The following is a 15996-nucleotide window of genomic DNA, read 5'->3' as shown; positions in this document are numbered from 1 at the left end:
GCAGTTTTCAGCGGGTCAGAGGGCCCTCTATTCGTCTTAAACGCACTGCACAGTTGTTTATTGATCTTCGTCGTTCCTGTGTGCTGCAGTGTGAAATAGCATCCTGATGCAGATTTGCTTGCGTGCGTTGGGATGATTGCTTCTGCAGCTGCAAACGAGTGAACAATCTTCACTCTCTCGGCGGAGCAGATCAGGGCTGTTTGGCAGTGTCTGTTTGTAGACGCGGTTACCTTTGTTTAACAATTTAAATTTAATTTTTTTTATGTATCCATTGCTCCCGATGCGATCTCTGTAACATTGGGAGACTGGAGAGTCAAGTCACATCTCTGGGACTCTCCTGCTCGCCTTTATTGGGAAAAAAAAACCTACCCAGGTTAGCTTGCGCTACACCAGCTTCCGGGTCCGCTCCGTGCTTTTTTCCAATAAAGGCGCGCAGGAGAGTCCCGGAGATGTGACTTGACTCTCTAGTCTCCCCAATGTTCTCGAGATTACATCAGGAGCAATGGATACTAAAAAAATTAAATTGTAACTGTTAAACAAACGTAACCGCGTCTACAAACAGACACTGCCAAATAGCCCTGACCTGCTCCGCCGAGAGAGTGAGCATTGCTCACTCATTTGTAGCTGCAGAAGCAATCATCACAACATATGCGAACAAATCTGCATCAGGACGCTATTTCAACGAACTACTTCACACTGCAGCACCCAGGAACGACGAAGATCAATCAATAATCTACTGTACAGCGTATTTTAGATGAATGGGTAGCACGCAGACAACTGCTTCTTTGTCCGGGAATCGAACCCGGGTCGCGGCGGTGGAAGTGCCAAATCCTAACCACTAGACCACCAGGGAGACATCGACCCCTTCTTGTAGCTCTGCTGAAAATTGCCTCGCTGCCCGGGGATTGAACCCGGGCTGCGGCAGGAAGAGGACTTTCACCGGTACATCCATCAATGTAATTTTTTTAGTATCCTTTGCTCCCGATGCGATCTCTATGACATTGAGGAGACTGGAGAGTCAAGTCACATCTCCGGGACTCGCTTGCGCGCCTTTCTTGGAAAAAAGCGCGGAGCGGACCCGGAAGCTGGTGTAGCGCAAGCTAACCTGGGTAGGTTTTCTTTCCTATAAAGGCGCGCAGGAGAGGAACCCCAGGCACTACATGGGTAGTGCCTCCCACCCGCCCTCCTCCTCTAACCTGATAGTAAGACCCGTTGTGGTAAGCAGGTAAGAGCTGCGTTTTGCTGGTTCTATTCTTTAGACCTAGCATTTTTCAAAAGTTACTTTTAGTGGGATGGTAGTGAAGGTAGTGTAATGTTCCTTTTGCGACATGTTTGAGGTGAGGGATGCCATGGTCTTCCCTGTTGATTACACTTGCAGGAAGAGCTCCTCCAAGACTGTGTTCGTGAACTGGAGCTGTAGTTGGAAGAACTTCGAATCATTCGGTAGGCAGAGGGGGTCATAGATCAGAACTTTAGGGAAGTAGTAATTTCAAAGATTGCAGACAGGTGGGTGACAGTGAGGGGAACTTGGAGAAAGCAGCCAGTGCTGCGACCCCCTGCGGTCGTTCCCCTCAAGAACAAGTACACCATTTTGGATACTTGTGTGTTGGAAGACTTACCAGGGGTAAGCAAAGGGGTTCAGGCCCCGGCACGGAGCCTGTTCCCTTTGCTCAGAAGGGAAGGTTGGAGAAGAGCAGAGCAATAATTATTGGGGACTCGATATTTTGTGGCACATATAGGCGGTTTTGTGGGGGCGAGAGAGACTCACGATTGGTATGTTGCCTCCCAGGTGCAAGGGTAAGTGACGTCTCTGATCGTGTTTTCCGAGTCCTTAAGGGGGTGGCGGAGCAGCCCGAAGTCATGGTCCACATTGGCACCAACGACATAGGTAGGAAGAAGGATGAGGATGTTAGGCAGGCTTTCAGGGAGCTAGGTTGGAAGCTCAGAGTTAGAACAAACAGAGTTGTTGTCTCTGGTTTGTTACCTGTGCCACGTGATGGTGAGTCGAGGAATAGTGAGAGAGAACAGTTAAATGCATGGCTACAGGGATGGTGCAGGAGGGGGGGATTCCGGTATCTGGATAACTGGGGTTCTTTCTGGGGAAGGTGGGACCTCTATAAACAGGATAGTCTACACCTGAACCTGAGGGGCACCAGTATCCTTGGGGGGATGTTTGCTAGGTATCTTTGGGGGAGGGGGTTTAAACTAACTCTGCAGGCGCATGGGAACCTAGACTGTAGATTTAGGGTGCAGGACCTTGAGTGTAGGGAGATTAGGAGCTTGGCATCAATCTTGAAGGAGGGTGCCTCTAAACAGCAATGTGACATTGAAGTATACTTCAATGCGAGAAGTATACGAAATAAGATAGGTGAACTTGCAGCGTGGGTTGGTACCTGGGATTTTGATGTTGTGGCTATTACTGCGACATGGGTAGAACAGGGACACGATTGGCTGTTGCAGGTTCCAGGGTTTAAATGCTTTAGTAGGGTCAGAGGTGGGGGTAAGAGAAGGGGAGGTGTGGCATTGCTTGTCAAGGATGGTATTACAGCGGTGGAAAGGACGATGGATGAACACTCGCCATCTGAGGTACGTTGGGCTGAAGTTAGAAATAGGAAAGGGGAGGACACCCTGTTTGGATTTTCTATAGGCCTCCTAATAGTCCTAGAGACGTAGAAGAAAGGATTGAGAGGGTGATTCAGGAGAAGAGGGAAAGTAATAGGGTGGTTGTTATGGGGGACTTTAACTTTCCAGATATTGACTGGGAAAGCCATAGCTCGAGTACGTTAGATGGGTCGGTGTTTATCTGTTGTGTGCAGGAGGGTTACCTGACACAATATGTTGACAGGCCAACAAGAGGTGAGGCCGTACTGGATTTGGTTCTGGGTAATGAATCAGGCCAGGTATTAGAATTGGAGGTAGGTGGGCACTTTGGGGACAGTAACCACAATTCGGTGATTTTTACTCTGGTGATGGAGAGGGATACGTGTGCACTGTAGGGCAAGAGTTATAGCTGGGGGGCAGGGAAATTATGATGCGGTGAGGCATGACTTAGGACGTGTGGCTTGGAAAAGTAGGCTTCAATGGAAGGGTGCAATCGATATGTGGAGCTTGTTCAAGGAGCAACTATGAGTGTCCTTGATAAGTATGTACCTGTCAGGCAGGGAGGAAAACGTCGTGTGAGGGAGCCGTGGTTTAATAATGAATTGGAATCCCTTGTTAAAGCGAAGAGGGCGGCCTATGTAAAGATGAGGCGTGAAGGTTCAATTGGGGCAATTGAGAGTTATAAAGTAGCCAGGGAGGATCTAAAGAGAGAGTTAAGAGCAGCAAGGAGGGGACATGAAAAGTCCTTGGTTGGTAGGATAAGGGACAACCCAAAGGCTTTCTATAGGTATGTCAGGAATAAAAGAATGACTCAGGTTGGAATAGGTCCAGTCAAGGATAGTAGTGGGAAGTTGCACATGGAGGCCGAAGAGATTGGGGAGACACTGAATGAATACTTTTCATCAGTATTCACTCAGGAACAGGACATTGTTGCCGATATGAATATTGAGTCACAATTAATTTTAATGGATGGCTTTGAGGTATGTAGGGAAGAGGTATTGGAAATTCTGGAAAGGGTGAAAATAGATAAGTCCCCTGGGCCTGATGGCATATATCCTAGCATTCTCTGGGAAGCAAGGGAGGAGATTGCAGACCCATTGGCCTTGATTTTTATAACCTCGTTGTCTACCGGAATAGTGCCAGAAGACTGGAGGATAGCAAAGGTGGTTCCCTTGTTCAAGAAGGGGAGTAGGGATAACACTAGTTCCTATAGCCGGTGAGTCTCACTTCTGTTGTGGGCAAAGTCTTAGAGAAAATTGTAAGGGATAGGATTTATGAACATCTGGATAGGAATAATGTGATCAAGGATAGTCAGCATGGTTTTGTGAAGGGCAGGTCTTGTCTCACAAACCTTATTGAATTCTTTGAGAAGGTGACTAAGGAGGTGGACGAGGGTAAAGCTGTAGATGTGGTGTATATGGAATTTAGTAAGGCGTTTGATAAGGTTCCCCATGGTTGGCTACTGCAAAAAATACGGAGGTATGGCATTGAGAGTGCGTTGGAGGTTTGTATTAGGAATTGGCTGGCTGGAAGAAGACAGAGTGTAATAGCTGATGGTAAAGGTTCATCTTGGAGTGCAGTTACTAGTGGTGTTCCGGAAGGATCTGTTTTGGGACCATTGCTGTTTGCCATTTTTATAAATGACCTGGAGGAGGGGCTAGAAGGTTGGGTGAGCAAGTTTGCGGATGATACGAATGTCAGTGGAGTTGTTGACAGTGAGGAAGGATGTGGCAGGTTACAATGAGATATAGTTAAGCTGCAGAGCTGGGCAGAAAGGTGGCAAATGGAGTTCAATTTTGGTTAAGAGTAACAAGAAGATGGATTACTGGGCTAATGGTTGGATACTTGGTAGTGTGGATGAGCAGAGGGATCTTGGTGGCCATGTACACAGATCTCTGAAAGTGCTGTGAAGAAGGCATATGGCGTACTAGCTTTTATTGGTAGAGAAATTGAGTTCCGGAGTCCTGAGGTCATGTTGCAGTTGTATAAGACACTGGTGCGGCCGCGTCTGGAGTATTGTGTGCAGTTTTGGTCGCCATACTATAGGAAGGGTGTGGAGGCACTGGAACGGGTGCAGAGGAGGTTTACCAGGATGTTACCTGGTATGGTAGGAAGATCGTATGAGGAAACGCTGAGGCACTTGGGGCTTTTTTCATTGGAGACAAGAAGGTTTAGGGGTGACTTGATAGAGGTGTACAAGATGATTAGGGGTTTAGATCGGGTTGGCAATGAGAACCTTTTTCCACCTAAGGAGTCAGCTATTACGAGGGGGCATAGCTTTAAATTAAGGGGTGGTAGGTATAGGACAGATGTTAGGGGTAGCTTCTTGACTCAGCGAGTCATGAGTTCATGGAATGCCCTGCCAGTAGCAGTGGTGGACTCTCCCTCTTTATGGGCATTTAAACGGTCATTGGATAGGCATATGGAGGATAGTAGGCTAGTGTAGGTTAGGTGGGCTTGGATCGGCGCAACATCGAGGGCCAAAGGGCCTGTACTGCGCTATAATTTTCTATGTTCTATGTTCTATTAAGCTGCATCAGGACATTATTTCAACGAGCCACGACACACTGCAGCACAGAGAAACTGTGAAGAGCAGAAGAAAAAGATGTATATAGTGTATTTAAGGAGAACAGGTACCTAATAAACCCAGTCCGCCGATTTCTCAAATATGCTTCCAAGTTGACTTCAAAAATTCGGTTTGTCCTTCCATTTTTTGCTATTTTATTTTGTGAGTTTTAAAAATTCCGCAATCCTCTGACTTGAGTATTGGAGTTGGTAAGTTACGTTGTGGCTGGACAGGGCACTGGAATATTGTGGAATACTTTTGGAATATTGTGTGCAATTCTGGTCTCCCTCCTATCAGAAGGATATTGTGAAATTTGAAAGGGTTCTGAAGCACCAATGAGTCCGCAGAGAGGAGAGGCCCTTCTGCTGCCGTGAGTGCGGGAAGGCCTTTAGTGATTCCTCTGCCATGCGGACGCAGCAATTGGTCCACACCCGGGACGGCTGTTCTCATGCCCTGAGTGCGAGATGGCTTTCAGCAGTTCTTCCCACCTGCCGAGACACCAGTGGGTCCACACCGAGGAGAGGCATTCTTCTGCCCCGAATGCAGGATGGGCTTTGCTCTTTCTTCTGACCTGCTGGCCCACTGGTGGGTCCACAGTGGGGAGAGGTTGCTCAGTTCCTCTAAGTGCAGGAAGGCCTTCATCAAACCTCAGACCTGCATTTGTTTGGACAGGACCACCGTGCGAAAACACATGCAGACACTGGGAGAATGTGCAAACTCCTCACTGGCTGGAATCAAACCTGGGTCCCTGGTGCTGTGAGGCTGCAGTGGTAACCACTGAGGCACTACATATTGCAACCTGAAGTAGGCAAGCAGGAGGTCGGGAGAATACAGCCAGCCAGGCAGCACCAAGATGTGGAGTAGTCAGCATTTTGGGTATTAACCCTTCTTCAGGACTGAAAAGTTGACTTCTCTATGAGAAACGATTTACGGAATGTTGCTGGGGGTTGGAGGGTTTGAGTTACAGGGAGAGTCTGAATAGGCTGGGGCTATTTTCACTGGAGCATCGGAGGTAGAGGAGTGACCTAATAGAGGTTACAAATTCATGAGAGGGATGGACAGGGTAAAAGACAAGGTATTTTCCCTGGGATGGAGGACCCCAAAACTAGAGGGCATAGGTTTAGGGTGAGAGGCGAAATATATTAAAGGGACAACTTCTTCATGCAGAGGGTGGTACATACATGAAATGAGCTGCCAGGGTATATGGGTCAGGTGCTGTCAAATGGGACTAGATTAATTTAGGATATCAGGTCAGCAAGGAAAAGTTGGACTGAAGGGTCTGTTTCCATGTTGTATGTGTCTCTGACTACTGGTCCTCATGTAAGTTTAAAAGAGAGTCCAAGTAACTTTGAATACTTCAATCTTGTTGAAATCACCTCCTCAAATGTTTCAAATGACTCCCTCCGAGCGATACTGTTTAAACATGCTGAGTTGAACAAAATATCCTATCAAGTTCAACACAAACCCAGAGTTGAAGATGTCAGAAGTCACACGATACCGAGGGGACCAAAATGATCACAATATTCCAGGTGCAGCCTCATCAACATTCTGTATAACTACACTATATCTTGCCAACATCTATACTCAATTCCCTAACTGATGAAGGTTAGTGTGCCTAAACCTTTCTTCACTGCTTGTGTAGCGATGTTATCAGAGATATAGGATCGACTTTAAACTGATCCACAATCCAGCGACTGGGAGCACTGAAGCAGAGTACTGCAGCATGAGTGTGCTGGGCACATAACCCAGAGGTCGATTGGTCAAAACCATATGATGCTATTGCTCAATGTCTCCAAAAGTTGCTTTCCTTTGCAAGGGTACTCTGTTCTGTATCTTGCCTTTGCATCTGCTTCCCAAAGCTTCTTCAGTAGAGGAGTGACAGTGGCAGCTGGAGCCCAGGAACTCACCAACCCCTGGACCTGGAGGAATCTCCGAGCTCCAAAGTGGGGGGTGCCCAACTGGAGGCTGGATTTGCTCAAGGCTTGTATCGATTAACTTATTTAAATGTAACCTACTGTATGGGGATTTGGTTCACCTTAAAACTGGAGGATCATGTCAGAATGTTTGTTTATATTTAGCAGTTGTAGTTGGTAAAATACACTCCCTGGAGGAACACCTTCTATGATGCTGCATTTCTTGCCTTCTGCCCTTCCCCCATTTCTTATCTCCCATCTTGATTGTATTTTTTTTGGGTCAAATTTGATTTCATATTTATCCGACTTGGTATTCACTGTGTGCTATTAATTTGTTTGTTTGAATATTCTAAGTCAAAATTAATGGTGTAATTTCATTTCTGATGTCAGAGTTTGACATTGAATGTGCAGTTGTGAATACCAGTAAGTTGTGAAAATAAATCAATAACTTGTGATTTTACAGCAAAAAGAGCAGTTCACCGCTATCAATGGCATTGTCTCATTTGAAGGGGATGAGTTGAGCCTGACCAACAATTTCAAACAGTCACCCAATTTTATTAATATTTTCGTTATCTTCATTGAAGATAACAACTCTGGCATGCTAAAATTTACACAATTTGTTTATAAGATTTATTTATATATCCATTGCTCTGCCACATTGGGGAGACTGGATGCCAACTTGCAGAACATTTCAGGGAACAGCTCTAGGACTCCAAACCTAAACGATCCCACCGCCCTGTGGCTGAATATTTTAACTTTCCCTCCCATTCCGTCAAGGGCATGCAAGTCCTGTGCCGCATCCCCTCAAAGCTCTAGCTACCTGACGTTTGTAGGAAGAACACTTCATCTTCCGCCTTGGGACCCACCAACTACATGGGATCAATGTCAATTTCACCAGTTTCCATATTTCCCCCCACCCTCACTCCCACACCACGCGCCTTGTCCCAGATCCAACTTTCCAACTCGGCATTGGCCTCTTGAGCTGTCTTACATTTTCATCTTGCTTCCTACCTATTCGGTCCACTCTCCTGTCTTACCTCTCATGATAAATCAGCACCTCCAAGGACCTATTTCATTCACAGTTACCTCCCCTCCATCCCCATCCCCTTCCCAATTATCTCTCAGCCCCGTTGGACCAACCTTCATTCCTGATGAAGAACTTATGCTGCAAACCAAGACTGTGGTGAAGGAGCATCCTTAATAAGAAAGAGTTCCCAATTCAGATTTATTCCCCATTTGTTCCCCCGTTCTTCTAGAAATAAGAAATGTCTTTTTCTTCCACTAGAAAGTGGTCTTACACTTTGCGGTGTCTGAAGTGTTATACAACTCCACTTTTTTGCCTACCTTTTAAGAATCCTTTCAACCTGTTTTTCGGACAATGGTGTCGGTTACCAAAAGTAATCATTTCACTCCTCTTCAATGCCCCATTTCTCCTCCTAGGAACCACTTTGACATGTTGTCTGAGTGTACTTGGTTTTCAAAATGTAATTTGGCCATTGAAGTGAACAGGCTTAGTCTTTATTGATCGCTAGCTTTGTTTGCACTAACTGTAATTATCCACTAATTTGCTGTTTTTTTGTTCCACCAAAGCTGGAAAAAATTATCTGTATTTATTTTGCACTCAGGTGTGAAAAATCATCCCAAGAATCGTCATATTATTATAGTTGATTGAAGCTATAACAGGAGGCATTCTGTGGCAGTTTGAGACTAAAATCTTGGCTGGAAAGAATGTAAATTGATGATGAAAGTCAAAAAACAGAATCTCTGGCCACAATCTATCAGTCTTGCTTGATTAATTAGTGGCTCTTCAAAAGCACTTCCAAGCCATCACCTCAACCACCAAGAGCAGGTAAGTGTGAACACAGCATTCCAACTGTGAAATATATCGCATTGCTTCTTTGTTATTGATCAAAAACCTGGAACTCGCTCCTGAACATTATTGCAGACCACATCATAATGTGAAGCAATTTAAGAGGCAGCTCAGCGCCACTTTTTCAAGGACAGTTTGGGAAGGGTTGTTGGCAGAGCCAATGATATTCACATCTCATGAAATAATAAGCAAAGAGGCATGGATAGAGGATTGGCTAACCAATGATACAATTGGGATAAGGGGCATGTTCAGGATAGCAAATTGTAACCAGTAGTGTGCCACAGAGATTAGTGCTGGGGCCAAAATTATTTACAATATGTATTATTTACAATTATTTACTTGGATAAGTAAAGTGAATGCACTATTGTCAAGATTGCAAAAAAGATGGTTGATGGGAAGGCAGGTGGTGAGAAGACATGAAACATCTGCAGAGGTTTATAGACAGGTTAAGCAAATGGCAAATGGAATAGAATTTGGGGAAATGAGGTTGTGCACTTTGCCAGGAGGAACAGTGCTGAATGTGAAATGGAGAAATCTGTTGAATAGAGGGATTTGGAAGCCCATACCCATGCATCTCTTCCTCCAAGTTCAGTGAAAAATAGGGAAGGCAAATGGGAGGTTTACCTTTAAATACAGTGTAAAGGTCGGGAGGTTATAGTGAACCTATGTCAGGCACCAGTCAGGCCACAACTGAACACTGGTGGGTCCTTTACCCAAGGAAAGATATACTGGCTTTGGAGGCAGTCCAGAGAAGGTTGACTAGGATGAAAAGAATATCATATGAAGAGAAGTGAATAGGTTGGGCCTATACTTATTAGAAGTGAGAAGATTTAGAGGTAACCTTATTTTCACATAAACGATTCTGAGGAGACTTGACAGGCTTGATGTGGAAAAGTTTACCTTTGTGGGTGAATATAGCACCAGAGGGAATAACCTGCAAATGAGAGATTGCATGTTGAAGACAGATAGGAATTTTTACTGAGGGCAGTAAATCTGTGGAACATGTTACTCCAGAGGGTTGTTGAGCTTGGGTCGTTAAGTACATTCAAGGCTGTCAGTATTTGTTTAACTAGTGAGGAAATTGAGGATTATGTGGAAATAGCAGGAAGTGGAGTTGATGTTTACCAGAGCAAACGTGATCTGAATAAATGGCAGAATTGATTCAATGAGCTGAATTAAATAGTTAAGAATAAAGGAGAAAAGGATACAACTGGCAACTACAGGCCAGTCAGTGTTGGAAATTAGAGATTGGACGGAGTTGGTGCATTTTGGCATTGTTACTGGATTTAACATCTGGAGATTCAAATTGATGCTGCTATGTCCCCGATACACTTTGGAATCAATTAATATATCTGGAATATAACGCTTATCGCTGCTTTGGTGATCTTAGCAATTGATATAAGGACCTATCTTGTTAAGGAAGGAAATCTTTAGTCCTTACCCAGTTTGGCGATTGTGTCAATCTTGATCCACGGTAATGTGATTAACTCGTAACTGCCTCTGAAATGGCCCTTGGTATTTCTGGGAGATAACGTGCCACATCCCATGAATGAATAAAGGAAAATATTCAGCAGAAAATTGTCACTGAAGTGAAGATTGTGATCTAGTGGTAATGGTTGAGTAACCCAGAGATCTAGGTCTTCTGACAACAAAAATTCAAATCCCATCATGGCAGCTCGTGGAATTTATGTTCAACTAATAAAAAGATCTGGAAGTGAGAGTTTGTCTCAGTACTGGCCACCAGGAAACCATTATTGATGAAAACAATGAACGGCAGATGTTGGACATCGGAAACAACAGGCACATTGCTGGGGCATTGCAGCAGGTCTGTCAGCATCTGTGGAGAGAAAACAGTTATTGTTTTGAATCCAGCCAGTTTTGAAGGGCCATTGGACACAAAACATTAACACTAATCTCTTTGTAGATGTTGCCAGAACTGTGCTGTTTCACCAACCATTATTGATCGATGTGAAATTATTCCTTTATGGAGGAAAATCTACTATTCTTTAACACTGTGCGTGCACCAGGGACCATGTGATTCCAGACCTACTACAGTGTGGGGTTGACCCTCAGCTGCCTTCTCGCATGTAATCAATTACTCGGTCCAAGTGACATCAGGGACGGTGAGAAAATGTTGCACATGTTTGCAACAATCACATGCCGCAATTTCTTTGTACAAGAAAAGCACCAGTTAACGAAGGACAGCCAAGACAAATTGCTATGGGAAGGTCATACCCAACTGGTTTCATTTCCTTGTAGTAATACCAGAATTGTAAGTATTTTTAAAAGTCGTGTTCAGAGGTTACAAAGCTGTAGGAATACTGAAAGGGTTCAGAAAAGATTTACAAGGACGCTGCCGGGGTTGGAGAGTTTGAGGGCAAGGAAAAGGCTGGACAGACACGAGCTATTTTCCCTGGAGCTTTGGAGGCTGAGGGATGACTTTATAGAACTTCATAAAATCATGAGGAGCATGGATAGGGTAAATATGAAAGGTCCTTTACCTGGGGTGGGGGGAGTCAAAAACTAGAGTGCATAGGTCTAACTGAACATGTGGCTGCAAGGATGGTGTAGGAGGGAGGGTTTCAGGTTCTTGGATAATTGGGGCTCATTTTCGAGTTTTTTTATAGGCTTCCGCAGAGTTCCAGGGAGGTGGAAGGAGGATAAGCAAAATTATTCTGGGTAGAAGTGAATGGAACAGGGTGGCCATTATGGGGATTTTAACTTTCCCAACTTTGACTGGAAATGCTATAACTCTAGTACGTTGAACGGGTCTGTTTTTGTCCAATGTGTACAGGAGGGTTTCCTGACACAGTATGTCGAAGGACCGACAAGAGGCCACATTGGGTCTGGTGCTTGGTAATGAACCAGGCCAGGTGTTTGATATAGTGGTAGGTGAGCAATTTGTAGAGAGTGACCATAATTCAGTTACGTTTACTTTAGCGATGAAAAGGTTTATGTACATGCCACAGGTCAAGAGTTGTCGGTGGGGCAAGGGCAATTATAATGCGATTAGGCAGGAATTAGGATGCATAGAATGGAGTAGCAAAATGCAGGGCGTGCAGACAATGGAAATGTGGAGCTGGTTTAAGGAACAGATATTGCATGTCCTTGATAGGTATGTCCCTGTCAGGCAGGGAGTCAGTGATATGGTAAGGGAACCGTGGTTTACAACAGAAATTGCATCTCTTCTTACAAAGAAGAAGGAGGCTTTTGTGTTGATGAGGCAAGATGGTTCAGATGAGGCGATGGAGAGTTACAGATCAGCTCGGAAGGATTTAAAGAGACAAATTCTGGATTAGTGGTGCTGGAAAAGCACAGCAGTTCAGGCAGCATCTGAGGAGCAGTAAAATCGACGTTTTGGCACCTGGATACACCGTGCTGGCCTATTACCTACCCTCGATCTCTTCATTTCCAACTGCCACCAGGACATTAACCACCTCAACCTGTCTACTCCCTCCCCACTCCAACCTTTCATCCTCACAACGCACAGCCCTCCACTCCCCCTGCTCCAATCCCAACCTCACCATCAAACCAGCAGATAAAGGGGGTGCAGTGGTAGTCTGGTGCACTGACCTCTACACCGCTGAAGACAGAGGCCAACTCGAGGACACCTCCTCCTACTGCCCCTAGACTATGACCCCACCCCCCATCACCAAACCATCATCGGCCAGACCATACAGAACCTCATCACCTCAGGAGATCTCCCACCCACAGCTTCCAACCTCATAGCCCAGGAACCCTGCACTGCCCAGTTCTACCTCCTTTCCAAGATCCACAAGCCTGACCAGCCTGGCTGCCCCATTGTCTCAGCATGCTCCTGCCCCACTGAACTCATCTATACCTACTTCGACACTGTCCTATCCCCCCAGCCCAGGAACACTCCACATATGTTCGAGTCACCACCCATACCCTCCACTTCCTCCAAGACTTCAGTTTCCCCGGCCCCCAACGCCTCATGTTCACCATGGGTATCCATCCATCGATACCTCCATCCCCCATGACCAGGGCCTCCAAGCCCTCCGTTTCTTCCTATCCCGACGTCCCCAACAGTACCCTTCCACCGACACTCTCATTCATTTGGCTGAACTGGTCCTCACACTTACCAATTTCTCCTTCGAATCCTCCCACTTCCTCCAGACCAAAGGGGTAGCCATGGGTACCCGTATGGGCCCCAGCTATGCCTGTCTCTTTGTTGGCTAGGTAGAACAGTCCCATCTTCCGGAATTATACCGGCACCACTCCCCATGTCTTCCTCCGCTTCATTGATGACTGCATTGGCGCCACCTCGTGCTCTTGCGAGGAGATTGAGCAATTCATCAACTTTACCAACACGTTCCACTCTCTTAAATTTACCTGGACCACCTCTGACACCTCCCTCCCCTTCCTGGACCTCTCCATCTCCATTAATGTCGACTGACTTGACACCGACATTTTTTACAAACCCACCGACTCCCATAGCTACCTGGATTACACCACTTCCCACCTTACCTCCTGCAAAAATGCCATCTCGTATTCCCAATTCCTCCACCTCCACCGTATCTGCTTCCAGGAGGACCAGCTCCAACACAGAACACACCAGATGGCCTCCTTCTTTCAAGACCGCAATTTCCCTCCAACGTGGTTAAAGATGCCCTCCAACGTGTCTGGTCCACATCCCGCACCTCCGCTCTCAGACCCCACCCCTCCAACGGAACAAGGATAGAACCCCCCCATGTGCACATCTTCCACCCTACCAAGCTTCACATAAACCAAGTTACTCGACGACATTTCCGCCACCCCAAACGGACCCCACCACCGAGATATATTTCCCTCCCCACCCCTTTCCGCCTTCCGCAAAGACCATTCCCTTCGTGACTACCTGGTCATGGTTACGCCGCTCAATAATCCACTCTCCTGTACTGGCATCTTCCCCTGCCACGGCAGGAATTGCAAACCCGGGGCCCACACCTCCTCCCTCTCCTCCATCCAAGGCCCTAGAGGAGCCTTCCACATTCATCAAAGTTTTACCTGCACATCCACCAATATCATTTATTGTATCTGTTGCTCCCGATGCGGGCCCCTGTACATTGGGGAGACTGGACGCCTCCTGGCAAAGCGCTTGAAGGAGCATCACTGGGACACCCGCACCAGTCAACCACACCGCCCTGTGACCCAGCATTTCAACTCTCCCTCACACTCTGCCGAGGACATGGAGGTCCTGGGCCTCCTTCACCGTCGCTCCCTCACCCACCCAACGCCTGGAGGAAGAACGCCTCAACTTCCGCCTTGGAACACTTCAACCCTAGGGCATCAATTTGGACTTCAACAGTTTCCTCATTTCCCCTTCCCCCATCTCACCCCAGGTCCAAACTTCCATGACGTGTCCTACCTGCCTATCTTCCGTTTCACCTCTCTACTCCTTCGTCCTCCCTGACATATCATCTTCATCCCACCCTCATCCACCCTCTGTACTCCTTCATCCCCACCCCCACTCACCTATGGGGGTGCTCTATGCTCCTTTTTCCTCACCCCCACCCTCCTCTCATTTAGCTCGTATTCCTTCAGGCACTCTGCCTGTATTCCTGATGAAAGGCTTTTGCCCGAAACGTCCCGAGCCCTTACCTCTGATACAGGACACTGACTTCAGTATGTGTCATTACTGAGAGTGCTGATGTTCCCTTGTGTAATATCAACAACTTATCAGCTTCTGACACCGCTTGCTCCTTTGTTGCCTCTAAACACAATATGCCAATGTGTTCAGGGGAGGCGATGGCCGACTTTATTGTCAGCAGACTATTCACATAGGTAATGTTCTGGGGGACCTGGGTTCAAAACCTGCCACGGCAGATGCTGGAATCTGAATTCAATATAAATCTGGTATTAAGAGTCTAATGATGAAACCGTTGTGGTTTGTTGTAAAAGCTTATCTGGTTTCCTGCTGTCCGAACCTGGTCTGATCTACTTATGATTTCAGATCCACTGTCAGCTGGTTGAATCTTCACTGCCCTTTCAGTCGATTCTTAAAGCTCATCTTTTTTAACTATGATATTGCCAGAATGATGTATAGACGGCATAGGCTGGGACTTTCTTTCACTGGAGTGTAGAAGGTTGAGGGTGGAGATTATGGAGGTTTATGAAGTCATGAGGGACAAAGATAAGGTGAATAACCAGTGTCTTTTCCTTAAGGGAAGGGAAGTTCAAAACTTGGGAGTATATTTCTAAGATGAGAGGGAGAAGATTTAAAAAGGACTACCCATGTAGTGCCTGGGGTCCCTCTCCTGCGCGCCTTTACAGGGAAAAAAATCCTACCCAGGTAAGCTTGCGCTACACCAGCTTCTGGGTCCGCTCCGCGCTTTTTTCCCTATAAAGGCGCGCAGGAGAGTCGCGGAGATGTGACTTGACTCTCTAGTCTCCCCAATGTTCTCGAGATCGGTGGAAGTCTTCTTACTGCCGTAGCCCGGGTACGATTCCCGGGCAGAGAGGAAATTTTCAGCAGAGCTACAGGAATGAATCTACGTCTCCCTGGTGGTCTAGTGGTTAGGATTTGGCGCTCTCACCCCCGCGACCCGGGTTCGATTCCCGATCAGGGAAGCAATTTTCAGCGGGTCGACGGGCAATCCAATCGTCTTAAATGCGCTGTACGGTTGTTTATTGATCTTCGTCGTTCCTGGGTTGCTGCAGAGTGAAGCAGCTCGTTGAAATAGCATCCTGATGCGGATTTGTTGCATGTGTTGGATGATTGTTTCTGCAGCTATAAACGATTGAACAATCCTCACTCTCTCGGCGGAGCAGGACAGGGCTGTTTGGCAGTGCCTGTTTGTAGACGCGGTTACGTTGTTTAACAGTTTAAATTTAATTTTTTGTATCTATTGCTCCCGATGCGATCTCTATAACATTCTCAAGATAGCTTTTAACAAATAGTTGTCATCTCAATCAGATAATGCATTGAAGGTGTTAAGCTAAAGTCTGTCTGTGTCGCAATGTTAGGTCAGACGGATTCTATTTCAATCGTGGCATTACAGAATCTTACATGTATGGTGTTTTTGTGCAAAATAAAATGCGATTCT

At 46.2% G+C, this 15996-nt stretch overlaps 1 non-coding gene across 1 annotated transcript; it reads left to right on the top strand.

Annotated features, from left to right (window-relative positions):
- Positions 1-15448: 15448 nt before the first annotated feature.
- trnae-cuc (transfer RNA glutamic acid (anticodon CUC)) lies at positions 15449-15520 on the top strand. The gene has a single exon. It is a non-coding gene; the product is annotated as a tRNA-Glu (tRNA).
- The last annotated feature ends 476 nt before the right edge of the window (positions 15521-15996 follow it).

The sequence above is a fragment of the Hemiscyllium ocellatum genome, assembly GCF_020745735.1.
Source record: "Hemiscyllium ocellatum isolate sHemOce1 chromosome 27 unlocalized genomic scaffold, sHemOce1.pat.X.cur. SUPER_27_unloc_13, whole genome shotgun sequence".
Lineage (NCBI taxonomy): Eukaryota > Metazoa > Chordata > Chondrichthyes > Orectolobiformes > Hemiscylliidae > Hemiscyllium > Hemiscyllium ocellatum.
This window is presented reverse-complemented; position numbering and strand designations above follow the sequence as displayed.